The 12,556-nt window shown below is 38.9% G+C and overlaps 1 protein-coding gene across 2 annotated transcripts in view; it reads left to right on the forward strand.

Annotated features, from left to right (window-relative positions):
• TRPC4 (transient receptor potential cation channel subfamily C member 4) overlaps positions 1 to 12,556 on the forward strand; it is a 194,621-nt gene that overhangs the window by 128,334 nt on the left and 53,731 nt on the right. The window lies entirely within an intron of this gene.

The raw sequence follows: 12,556 nt of genomic DNA on the forward strand, positions 1-12,556 counted from the left end.
CACAGTTGGCAATAATATGTCTAGTTGATATGAAGCAGATAGGTTCTGCTTGCTATCAAATGGACTTTCCACCTCTATGGAAGAATTTTGCAAGAAATTCTTGAGCATTTGTAAACGTACTCATAGTTTTCATTTATTTCCACTGAAAATTCTAGGTACAAAAATGAGGCATTCGGTATAATTATCATTATCTGTATCATCACCAAGACTGTAACTCTATTTACTAACAAGTATGGAAAATTCTGAAGTCTGTTTGAACCAAGAAATCTAATCACTATTATAAGATAGAGAGGACTGGAGTACTGAAGGTTGGAGACGTTCTGACTGCTCGCCCTTCCTTCTCCCAGAGTCAGTCTAGACCGGGAGACTTGGACCGCAGACAGGATGGTGGGAAGAACCCAGGGTGGGAAGGCACAGTTCCTTCAGTTCTGAGACCCAAATCTCTGTCATTCACTATCTTTTCTCATTTCCTATATGCAAATGAAAGATTAAGGTGAATCCAATTAGCTGTCATTGTTTATGAATTCTTTTCATCTCATAAACAGACCCTTGCTAGTTAGATATAAGTATGAATATATAGGGCTTCCCAGGAGGCAGTAGTGGTAAAGAACCCACTTGCCAGTGCAGGGGACAGAAGAAACGGGTTTGGTCCCTGGGTTGGCAAGATCCCCTGGAAGAGGAAATGGCAACCCACTCCAGTATTGCTGCCTGGAGAATCCCCTGGACAGAGGAGACTGATAGGTTACAGTTCATAGGGTCTCAAAGAGACAAAACTGAAGCGACTTCACACACACACACACACACACACAAATATATAAATATAAAAAGAACTAGAGGGACAGTCTTGGTTCTGCCGCCGGGAAAGTAGATGTGCAATTTTGGACATCCCCACGTTAGCAGACGGACTAGGAGTTGTAGGATGACCGTCCATAGGACCACCTGAATTGTACTGTGGCAGCATCAGTGGTGGGGTGGGTCGGCGGGGGGAGGTTGGGATGGATACTGGTGCTGGCATAGGAAACGTTCACATCTTATGATAGTTAAGGATAAATTCTGAAAATCTTTTAGAGACAGTCCCTCCTTTACAAACAGATTGTATTACAAGAGCTTACAACTGATGCAATGAAATTTGGGGATATATTTACTTCTGGGAACAGAATGATAGTGGGTTCTGAGAATTCCAAGTCAAAATACGAAATTTGCTTTAACCTATCCTATATGTTGTCTGGTAAATGTTCATAAGAGGAGAATAAAACTTTGAATCTACTTTTAAAGTGCTTCAGTTCTGTATGAGTAGTGAAGAATAAACATCCTCTGTATAGAGACAAAAATGATTCTTAGAAGTTTGTAATTTTTACGTATGCATTTTTAACATCAATATTTTCTTGCATAAAAGTCCAACATTGCCATTTCTTCCCAATGTTTGGACATCATGGATAGTTTTGTAGTCAAGAAAATGAGTCTGTTGAGGTTGCTTTGTCTTTTTTTCTTTACAATTTTCATCAGACATGCATACTGCTGATTACACAAAAGAGCAAGGTATAGAAAAGAATATCATTATTATCTTTTTTAAAGCAATATTAAGAAGACCAGTGCCCTGACAACTACATTCATCACTTCAAGTTTTTGTCTCTCTTTCATTGAACTCATGGAATTGAATTATATTTCTCTGAAATATATTTCCTTGGAAACTTCTTGAAATATTCTGCCTCTGTACTCCTTGTAAAGATGTATTTTCCAAGAACAACTTGATTTTCAATGGCTTCTAAGCACTGACATGTAACCTAGACCAAAGCAGTTTCTTATCCTATATTCAAGCAGCACCATGGATCTCCTAGGGAGCTGCCTGGACTAATTAACATTATATTCAGAAGAAAGAGAAGCAGCTAATTTTGTAATTTCTGGAAAGAAGTATAAGAATATACAGTGCCCTTCTTAGTATTGAGGCTAATGATTTCAACCAGGCTTTGCTGTGGAACTTACATGAGTGGTTAGTGCCTAATTAAATGGACTCATAATTCCTGAGCTATGTTCAGCATTTAATTCAATTGAGCAAATGTTCATTGACATTGTGGAAACAGGCACTGGTGTGAAGGATCAAGTGATGAAAAATGACAGACCCTTCTCAAGTAGCTCACTGAAGCCCATAATTAAAATGCAGGAGATAAGAGGAGTACGTGCTATTGTAAGTGTATGCTCAAGGAACAATATGAGTACTAAGAAAAAGAAGAGTTGACTGTAAGAATGATCAGGTGAATAGAAGCTGAGCTGGAAGACCCACGAGGAATTCACTGTGAGGAAACAGGAAATGGATAATATTAGGCAAAAGTATCGGCATATATTGCTACTAAAACAGGAAGAAAGGTCCAGACATGATCAGAGCACTCTGAGGAGTTTGAATGTGTGCCGACAGTATAAATATGCAAGAATGGAGGAAAGCAGCCTTATAACAAAGGAGCTCAGGGCCTGGCAGGCTTTATATAAACATGAGACATTTTCCTGGAGACTGTGTAGACTTTTAATAGAGAGAGAGACACAGTTCAATTTGCATTTTACAAGGCCCATCATCTCAAGAAAATGGTACATAGGTTAGATGGAGAAAGAACCCAGAAGCTATAGATTTTAGCAAAAAGTAGCCCTCTTTTTTTCCTAGTGTAAGCCTGAAATAATGATATCTGATGTTATGATAATATCTCATGAGAGTGGCTCGAAGCATGCATGCTGTCGTGCCCAACTCTTTGCGACCTCATGAACTGTATGTAGCCCGCCAGGCTCCTCTGTCTATGGAATTTTCCAGGCAGGAATACTGGAATGGGTCCCATTTCCTATTCCAGGGGGATCTTCTCAACCCAGGGGTCAAACCCGCGTCCCTTGCACCTCCTGCATTGGCAGGTGGATTCTTTACCACTGAGTCACCTGGGAAGCCATTATGGCATAATGATTTGACTTATATACATCATGAAATGATGCTCACAGTTAGTTTAGGGAACATCTGTCATCTCAAGTAGATATAAAATTAAGAAATAGAAAAAAGATTTTTGTGATAAGAACTTTTAGGATTTACCTCTTACCATTGTTCGTTCATATATGACATACAGCCGTATGAATTATATTTATCATGTTGTACGTTACAGCCTGGATATACCATATTTTGTTTATCTATCCACTGGATGATGGAAATTTGAATTATTCTGGTTTGAGGCTATTAAAAAACAAAGCTACTGTGACACTTGAGTGCTAGTATTTGTGTGGCTATACATCTTTCTTTCTCTTGGAGAAATGCCTGGTATTGAAATAAACCCATCGTATGGTAAATGTATGGTTTTTTTTTTTTTAATCCTGCAAACTGTTTTCCAAAGTGGTTGACCATTTATATTTTGATGACCAGTGTATGAGAGCTCCATTTTCTCCAAATTTCTATCAACACATATCATGGTTAGTCTTTTTTTTTTCTAAGAAATAGTTGGTCTTGAAATTATGTGAAAAGGGATAGAAAAGGGAAAGGAAGAGTGACTGTAGTCAAAACAACAAATAGTTCGTGTCAAAACAACAAATAGTACTCATTCCCATCATGTCACTTTTCCCTCCTGGATTCTTGGAAGGTAATAGAGCACAGTTTAGTCCCCAGTAAGCTAACAGTTTGGTCTTCAGGATACTAAGAAGGGAGCACACTTTCTGAGCTGCTGCTCATCTGTGCAGACACTGTGCAGACACTGTCAGTGGCTCATCAGAGTGGAAAACCAGTCCGCTGATGGCTGGTCAAGATCAGGATCTAACTTTCTCCTGTTTTCCATTCGGCCGTTCTCATCTATGATTCACCTACATGATTCAACAGGCAAATGGTGGTCCCTTCATAACTGTATAATTTTTGCCTCCACATCTCTCTTCGTTTTTATGAAAACATCTAGGTAGCCAGCTAGAAATGACTGGCAGTTTTTCCTCTGTTTTCCAAGATAGCTTAAAACAGTTCTTTATGGGCATCCTGACGAGGTTGTCAGTGAATAGAGGTGGAATTTCTACCGACCTCTGCCCTTTGTAATTTCCAGAGAACTAACAATATCTATTGATTCTGCTTTCCCACTATCAAAACCTCATTTGGTTTGTTTGTCAAGTTCAATAATTTAATGTACTCAATGTTGGGTTTATCACCTCCCACCTTATTTCCTTTGTCTCTGCATTTTCAACTTCCCGTTATTGCCCACTCATCAGCCCAGCTCAGCTGCCAAACCAATTTTGAATTTCAGCCCAGAAATGATTTAAGAAGTTCAATCCTGCCCCCGCCTCACCAGCACTGTCAGATGGAGTGTCGTTGTCATCTTCCCTTCTGGATATGTAGACATCAGAAGTGGTGCCCTAGTAATAATGTTCTGAGTTATTCATTGAATTCCAATCTGCAAACCTGAATTTGACATGCATGTGCAAACAAATTATCAGGTGATTTGATGACTGGAGAGATTTTTTTGAACTTGACAAAGCCAGGAGATTGTTGACCAGTGTCCTGTGGGGGATACAGCTTGAAGTTTATCAGTCTTCTTAACTAATCTCAGGCTTCTTAGCCAATGTCTTCTCAGATATAATTAATTCTTCATTGACTTTTTTATCTTTTTTTGACAAAGCGGATAAAAATTCAATTAGTCAACTAGTTATTTTATTGGTATTCCCTGTGCTCAAATTAGGGGCTTCCCAGATGGCCCTAGTGGTAAAGAACCCAGCTGCCAATACAGGAGATGTAAGAGACCTGGGTTCAATCCATGGTTGGGAAGATCCCCTGGAGGACGACATGGCAACCCATTCCAGTATTCCTGCCTGGAGAATCCCATGGATAGAGGAGCCTGGCGGGCTAGGGTTCATAGGATCACAAAGAGTTGGATACAACTAAAGCAACAGCCTGCATGCATGCATGCTTTAATTATTATCTTGTGAGTATAAGTTTTGTATAGAAATCTTTTTTAAAAGTCCTTACTTTGTCATTCATTAAACTTAGTTTATATAATAGGAACACATATAAAAATTGGCATAATTGAAATACTCTGTAATACAATGACAGTGAATAAATATCATGTATTTGTGTATAAGACTGTAAGTGATAGTACAGTCATCCCTCGTGTTACTGTCCTCAGCCTCCACTGAGCAGCAAGGATGTAGGCTGGAGAAATTGCTTCAGTAAACATTTTTGTCTGTATCCTAAACTATGACTGAAATATCCTTTTATACTCCATCTCCAACATATTCATCATTGAATATAACCTTCTAGAATATGAGGTGGCTCATCTGAACATACTTATCTTCATCCTCTAGTTTTTAACATGGTATTCTCTAAATCTGAACTAAAATTATCCACTTACCAAGCTGTGCCTATCAAAATTCATTGCCCCACTTTACGCAACTACTATTTTGCTTCTTTGATGCTTTTTAAACCTTGCATAGTATCCTGGAGTTAGCCCAACCAGGTTACCTCCAAGGAAACACAGCCAATCTGCAAAACAATCTTTCTTTCACATCTTTCCATCTTCTTACTCTTCTGCTCTCCCAACTCAGCCTAAATTGTGTATTTAATTTTTATCATTCATGTAAAATATTAATCAAATTATGAAATATCTGGATCAGGAAAACAGAGACTTATCACCAAACGTCAGGTTATTAGAAACTAGATGTCCGGTTATATCAAGGAAGCAAGGAGGGCCTCTGGGCTTGAGCTTCACATTCATGAAGAGCTCTAAAGTAGATTTTTGAGGTCATCTGTTCAGTTTAGTTCAGTAGCTCAGTCATGTCTCACTCTACCACCCCATGGACTGCAGCACACCAGGCTTCCCTGTCCATCACAAACTCCTGGAGTTTACTCAGACTCATGTCCATTGAGTCGGTGATGCCATCCAACCATCTCACCCTCTGTCGTCCCCTTTTCCTCCCGCCTTCAATCTTTCCCAGCATCAGGGTCTTTTCTAATGAGTCAGTTCTTCGCATCAGGTGGCCAAAGTATTGGAGTTTCAGCCTCAGCATCAGTCCTTCCAATGAATATTCAGGACTGATCTCCTTTAGGATGGACTGGTTGGATCTCCTTGTAGTCCAAGGGACTCTCAAGAGTCTTCTCCAATACCACAGTTCAAAAGCACCAATTCTTCGGTGCTCAGCTTTCTTTATAGTCCAACTCTCACATCCATACACGACTACTGAAAAAACAAAAGCTTTGACTAGATGGACCTTTGTTAGCAAAGTAATGTCTCTGCTTTTTAGTATGTTGTCTAGGTTGGTCATAACTTTTTTTTCAAGGAGCAAGTGTCTTTCAGTTTCATGGATGCAGGTCATCTATAAATGAAGTTAAATCTGTAGCCACAGTGGTACAAGAGAAAAAGATGATACCACCTGACTTTAACCCATGCACTATTGCATTTTTAATAAATCTTTTGAAAACTGCACCCCCCCCCCAAAAGTCTACCTACTTTCTCAGGCTTGACTAATCAAGTCTACCACTGTCCTTCAATTTCCCCTATTTCACATTAGACATAATTCCTCCTATGCATTCAGTCTCTTTTCTCACAAGTCATACGATGCTCTGTATTAAGTTATCCAGTCACATGGTCAGTCCCCAGCATATTTTGAGATCCTAGAAGACAGATGTATGTGGTTCTTAAAGATCTTGGTCCTCTCACACTTGTCTACCCAATGTCCAACTCACAGATGATGCATAATATGGTTGACTCAAACTAGGGAGGACCAGGTGAAAAGGATGCTTTGAATAATGAAGTAGGAGGGTGATTAGTTATGAGCATGCTTGGGGAGACTGGAGAACTGTTTTAATTAGGAACACAACTCAAGCTATCTCTAGAAACAGAAAAAGGCTCAGACAATTAAGGGTCATTGGCAGTTATGAAGGGACTAAAGGGCAGAAGTAAAAGAAAGAAAGGGTTTTCAACTATGAAGGAAATAATTTCCTGAAGCTTTCTGCCTACAAAGCATTCTTAAGCCTTGTTATCAACTTTACAAATTGAGTTGTCGAAAAATATTCCTGGGCAGAGGAAATAAAACTTTCCTCTCCACGGAGGAAATAAAACTCCAAAGGATATAGATTATTTGTGAAATTCTAAGAAATAAATTGTAAGGCCCAGCGAAACTGGCATGTATATGAATCTGTGAGCCTTTTAAGCCTTTTATGTAAGCATAAATCACTGTAATTCATTCAACCCAAAAGTTTCAACTCTCTTTATAATTGTCCAACAGCCAGTTGAAACTCCCATGTAGCTACCTGACTGAGTTAAGATGCATTAAGCTGCCAGGTTGGTTGTTTCCAGAATCTAGATTTTGCTTGTTAGGAGACTTGGGTCAATGTCTGAACTTTGGACACAACGTTTTAAAATGAAAAAATATATTGAAAAACCAAAAAGATAAAGAAAAAATAAATAGCAAATCTGATGCATAGGTATTTTAATTATCAGAGCTCTATTAATTTTTGAAATTGTTTCTATTTATTTTGTCCATACTCAATATTTTAATTTTTCTCCAATAATAGTGAGATTTCTTGGTTGTTTGAGTTTCTGTGTATTTGTTTGTCTGTGAAGCTTTGTCTTCTTTCATCATTTTTTTTTTTTGTTTTCTTTTTGGCCTGTTGTTGTTTTAGTATTTTGAGTGGTTGTTTTTATTCTTTTAACCACAGGCTATTTGGGGGGAAGTGGGATGCACTGTGCCTTGCATCATGTGGGATCTTAGTTCCCTGACCAGGGATGGAACCTCTGCTCCTTGTAGTAGAACCACAGAGTCTTAACCACTGGACCAACAGGGAAGTCCCTTGTAGAGTTGTTGTTAAATCATTGATACTGGAATTCACTTTATTTGTAAAAATAAGGTAGGATTCAGTAATCTTCACAGTTTCTTCAATATTTAAAATACCATGGTTCAACAATTTTATAAATAATCATGAGATTAGGGTTTTTTTTAACTTTTTTTAAAAAGTTATAGCAAGAGAGGGATAGGAGACATTTTCTTTTTTAGTGTGTCTTTTATAAATTCATGGTACAAATATGTATTTGAATGTCTATCATGTTTTAATATGAATTTTAACGTGATAGAATTGCTTAAGTCTTGGCCAACAATTGTAGAGTGAGAAGGGGTTGTAACGTTTTGGATTTCAAAGACACCCTACCACCCCCAGCCCCGGGATGGTGCTGAGATGTTGGTTCCCATTATTCGCTGTGCAGTAGAAAGATGGAGTAGAGGAGCAGGATCTGTACACTCCCAGCAGGCAATGCGAGGGTCCACCTGGAGAGGCTTTGCTGGACTGGACCAATGGCAGGTGTCACAGAGATGGAGTGGCCCCCTCTGAGAGTGTCCTTCAAATGGAGTTGGCATAAAGCTGTGATGCTATGTCACTTCAGTTGTAGCTGACTGTTTGTGACCCTATGGACCAAAGCCCACCAGAATCCTCTGTCCCTGGGATTTCCCAGGCAAGAATACTGGAGTGGGTTGCCGTGCCCTCCTCCAGGGGATCTTCGCCACCCAGGGACTGAACCCGGGCCTCTTATGTCTCCTGCACTGACAGGCAGGTTCTTTACTACTAGCGCCATTTGGGGCATAAAGCTGAGTAGTCTCAAATAAACCGAGGAAACCAAGAGACAAGGGGTTGGGGAGAAAGAGAGAAAGAAAAACAGGAAGGAGGGGACAAAGAAAAAGTGGGAAGAAGGAAGCATCTGGGAAGGAAGCAAAGAACAGAAGGAAAGAAGGAAGAAAGAGATATGGGGACATGAGAGAGATGATGTCTTTTAATCCACTTAGCAATTAAGTACAGTGAAAATTTTTGTGATATAAAGCTTTAATTCTCTTAATATTTAAGTTGGTAACATTTTTCATGGAAAAGTCTATTATATCAGTGGGGCATAATTTGGAAAATCCTAGTGTAGACATGCAACAAACAAGTATAGAAGAAAGAGGGTGTCAGATCATTATGAGAATATTTAGACTTACAGAGATTCTTAGGAATACTGCTGTGCTTGTTTCAATCCTAAGATTAGAACAAATTAGTAGCCAAATGATATCCACATCTTGGGAAAGGTGGATTACATAGACTCACTCCTACTCTTCTTATATTGTCCTGTCTCTGTTCTTTACCTCTCTGTAAACGTCACTGTGTCAGTGTTTAGTAAAAAAAGTTGAGCACACTATTCATTTACTAAGCACAGATATGTACTTTCCAATAATTAAAGAAACATCTTTTAAGAAGAAGCACTAGTAAAGATTAAGGCTAACCCAGCGCCTGACAATGACAGGTGTTCTAAAAAAATTAAATGATTTGCGTTTTCTAGGTTATTTAACACAGTCTGTTTTTATGTATTAGGCAATGAAATATTTATCCAAGCAAACCTTCAGTTCAGTTCAGTCCAGTTCAGTCGCTCAGTCATGTCCGACTCTTTGCGACCCCATGAATCACAGCACGCCAGGCCTCCCTGTCCATCACCAACTCCCGAAGTTTACTCAAACTCATGCCTATCGAGTCGGTGATGCCATCCAGCCATCTCATCCTCTGTCGTCCCCTTCTCCTCCTGCCCCAAGCAAACCTTAAATGCTCCCAATAAAGTTATTTGCTCAATTGCCCTGGGGTGTCTCATGTTCTAATAAAATTTGGGCCAAGAAGGAATGAGTATGTGAGTCCTAGATTTCACAAGACCCTGTTGAACAAAGTACATGTCTTTCTTTTACTTTTTCTGCCTGTATGACATGTGTTGTTCATGCTTAATCCCTTATGTGTTCCTTCAATTTCTGAGAATTAATGAGGTGATAGCAACTGCTCATTATATCTTGCATTTTTCCATACTTTTCACTAACTCCCTTCTATCATGGTCTTTCAACTGTGTTAAATTCTAATGAAGAACACTGTAGAAAATAGATTATATGAGAAAATAATTGGTAAACTATGCTTTGTTTATAAAACGCTGACATGAAGGATTATGTGTGTGTATTGGGGGTGGGGAAGGGAAACTAACCCAAAGTGATACTTGTTAATACCTATATCTCTGTTTGCCAGTCCTCTGGAGATATTCAAGTAAAGCTCTATTTGACTTTCAAACACTTAACTTTGATGAAAATAATGAACAAGGAATGTGTTGTTGTTCAGTCACTAAGTCGTGTCTGACTCTTCAACCCCATGGACTGCAGCATGCCAGGTTCCTCTGTCCTTCACCATCTCCTGGAGTTTGCTCAAACCCTTGTCCATTGAGTCAGTGATATTATCTAATCATCTCACCCTCTGCCTCACCCTACTCCTTTTGCCTTCAGTCTTTCCCAGCATCAGGGTCTTTTCCAATGAGTTGTCTCTTCACACCATGTGGCCAAAGTACTGGAACTTCAGCTTTAGCATCCTTTTAGTCCTTCCAATGAATATTCAGGGCTGCTTTACTTTAGGATTGACTGGTTTGATCTCCTTGCTGTTCAAGGGACTTTCAAGAGTCTTCTCCAATACCACAGTTCAAAAGCATCAATTCTTCCACGTTCAGCCTTCTTTATGGTCCAACTCTCATATCCGTATATAACTACTGGAAAAATCATAGTTTGGCTATATGAAACTTTTTGAACAAAGTGATGTCTCTACTTTTTAACATGCTATCTAGGTTTGTCATAGCTTTTTTTTCCCAAGGAGCAAGCATCTTTTAATTTCATGGCTTCAGATACTGGTTGCCATCATTTTGGAGTCCAAGAAAATAAAATCTGTCACTGCTTCCGTTTTTTCTCCCTCTATTTGCCATGAAGTGATGGGACTGGATGCCATGATCTTTGTTTTTAAGCCAGCTATTTCATGGGTTAACAGAAGTTATTTTTGGATTATAACATTTAACTTTACTAATTATGGAGCTTGAAGCTTACAAAATAGTGAAAAGAGCTTAGCATCTCATTTTTGAAGAAATGCACTTTTTTTTTCTTAGCTGTATTTGCTGAATGTATTATATATTTAATTCAATTTATGTAAATGTTGCTTTACCCACTATATCCTTTAATGAACCCGATATCTAAGAAAAAAATGAAGAGAAACAGTTGCCTGAGAACTCATTTTGCATCCAGCCCATATTGCACATCTCAACTACTGAATCAGTCACTCTCTCTCTACTTCAAACAGCTTTTGGTTTATGATCATCAAGCCACTTTCTGAATATCTAATGGCTGTTTGCTTGCTTGCCATTAGAGAAGAGTAAGGGTCAAGTAAGGGTCTCCTAAAGGAGATCAATAAAGTCCGAGAGTGAAGAAGAAAAGTGAGAAATATTGGGGAGGAGGAGAGTCCTATGAAAGGGTCAGGTGTTCACTTTGCTTCTAGGGTGTGTCTAATTTTTGATGCCAACAAAACTTTCTTGAGTCCCTTACAAGGAACTAAAGCTTCTACTGCCATCCAGAGTGGACTTCCCAGGTGGCGCTAGTGGTAAAGACCCCACCTGCTAATGCAGGACACATGAGAGACATGGGTTAGATTCCTGGTATGGGAAGATCTCTGGAGGAGGGCATAGCAACCCACTCCAGTATTCTTGCCTGGAGAATCCTATGAACAGAGGGGCCTGGCAGGCTACAGTCCATAGGGACTGCCCACAGAGGATCCTTTAAACATGCTGAACACTTTCTCACAAGCATCTCTGCTCTCTCTCCCCCGATGCCTTGCCTTCCCCTTTCTTCTCTGCTTATACAAATTCGCCCATAGATCCCTGGAAAGAATTTCTGGAAGAAAAAATTTCCTCTGAATTTATATAATGCTTAGCTGTCAGTCTCAGTGAGAGAAATAGCGTGTAGAAAAACAGATCCTGGACATTTCATCATTTACTATTAATTTACATCACTTACTATTATCCTGCACATTTCATCATTTACTATTAATACATATGTAACCTTCTTAAATAGATTTTCAGACCTCTTATAACCCCTTCTATCTTCATCATTAAAATAGAGTGAGATCTGTGTAAAAACATGTTGGCAGGATAAAAACTGTGTCATGTTTGGGAAATGTTTTGTGTGTAGTAATTGATTGTACTTAGGTTAGGTGTTTGCTTTATTTCCTCCCAATTCAGCTATGATGAGTTACATCCTGGTCATCTAATATCCTTTCCTATACGATTTTCTTATTGCCTCAACCCAATTAAAAGTATATTTACTTTTTCTGATATGACAGTAGTGTTCATTATAGAAAATACTGAAAATACATCAAGTGTAAAAATGGGGGGGGGAGAGTATAATGTCATAACCAGAAAATAATCACCAAAGCAAGAGATAACCACTAAATAACATTTTTCATTTTATGTCATATACATATATGACCATTCTTACATAGGCACGTATATGTGTGTATCTTTGTATACAGTTTTGTTCAGCTATCAGTACATCCTATGGATATTATTAGTCCTCGGCTCTATTTTTGCTTCCTGAGATATAGCCATAGTATTTTGACCCCTGTGGTGTCTGGCTAAGCACACAGCACTTGGCCTTGGGTATACAATTATCAGTAAGTGAGCTTTGTCCTCAGAATGGCCTAAAGCCCTTCATGATGGTGTAAGTGTACAATTGTTTGGAACAGACCTGGTGACTTGACTGGTTT

Source organism: Muntiacus reevesi, chromosome 11 (assembly GCF_963930625.1).
Source record: "Muntiacus reevesi chromosome 11, mMunRee1.1, whole genome shotgun sequence".
NCBI classification, from domain to species: Eukaryota; Metazoa; Chordata; class Mammalia; order Artiodactyla; family Cervidae; genus Muntiacus; species Muntiacus reevesi.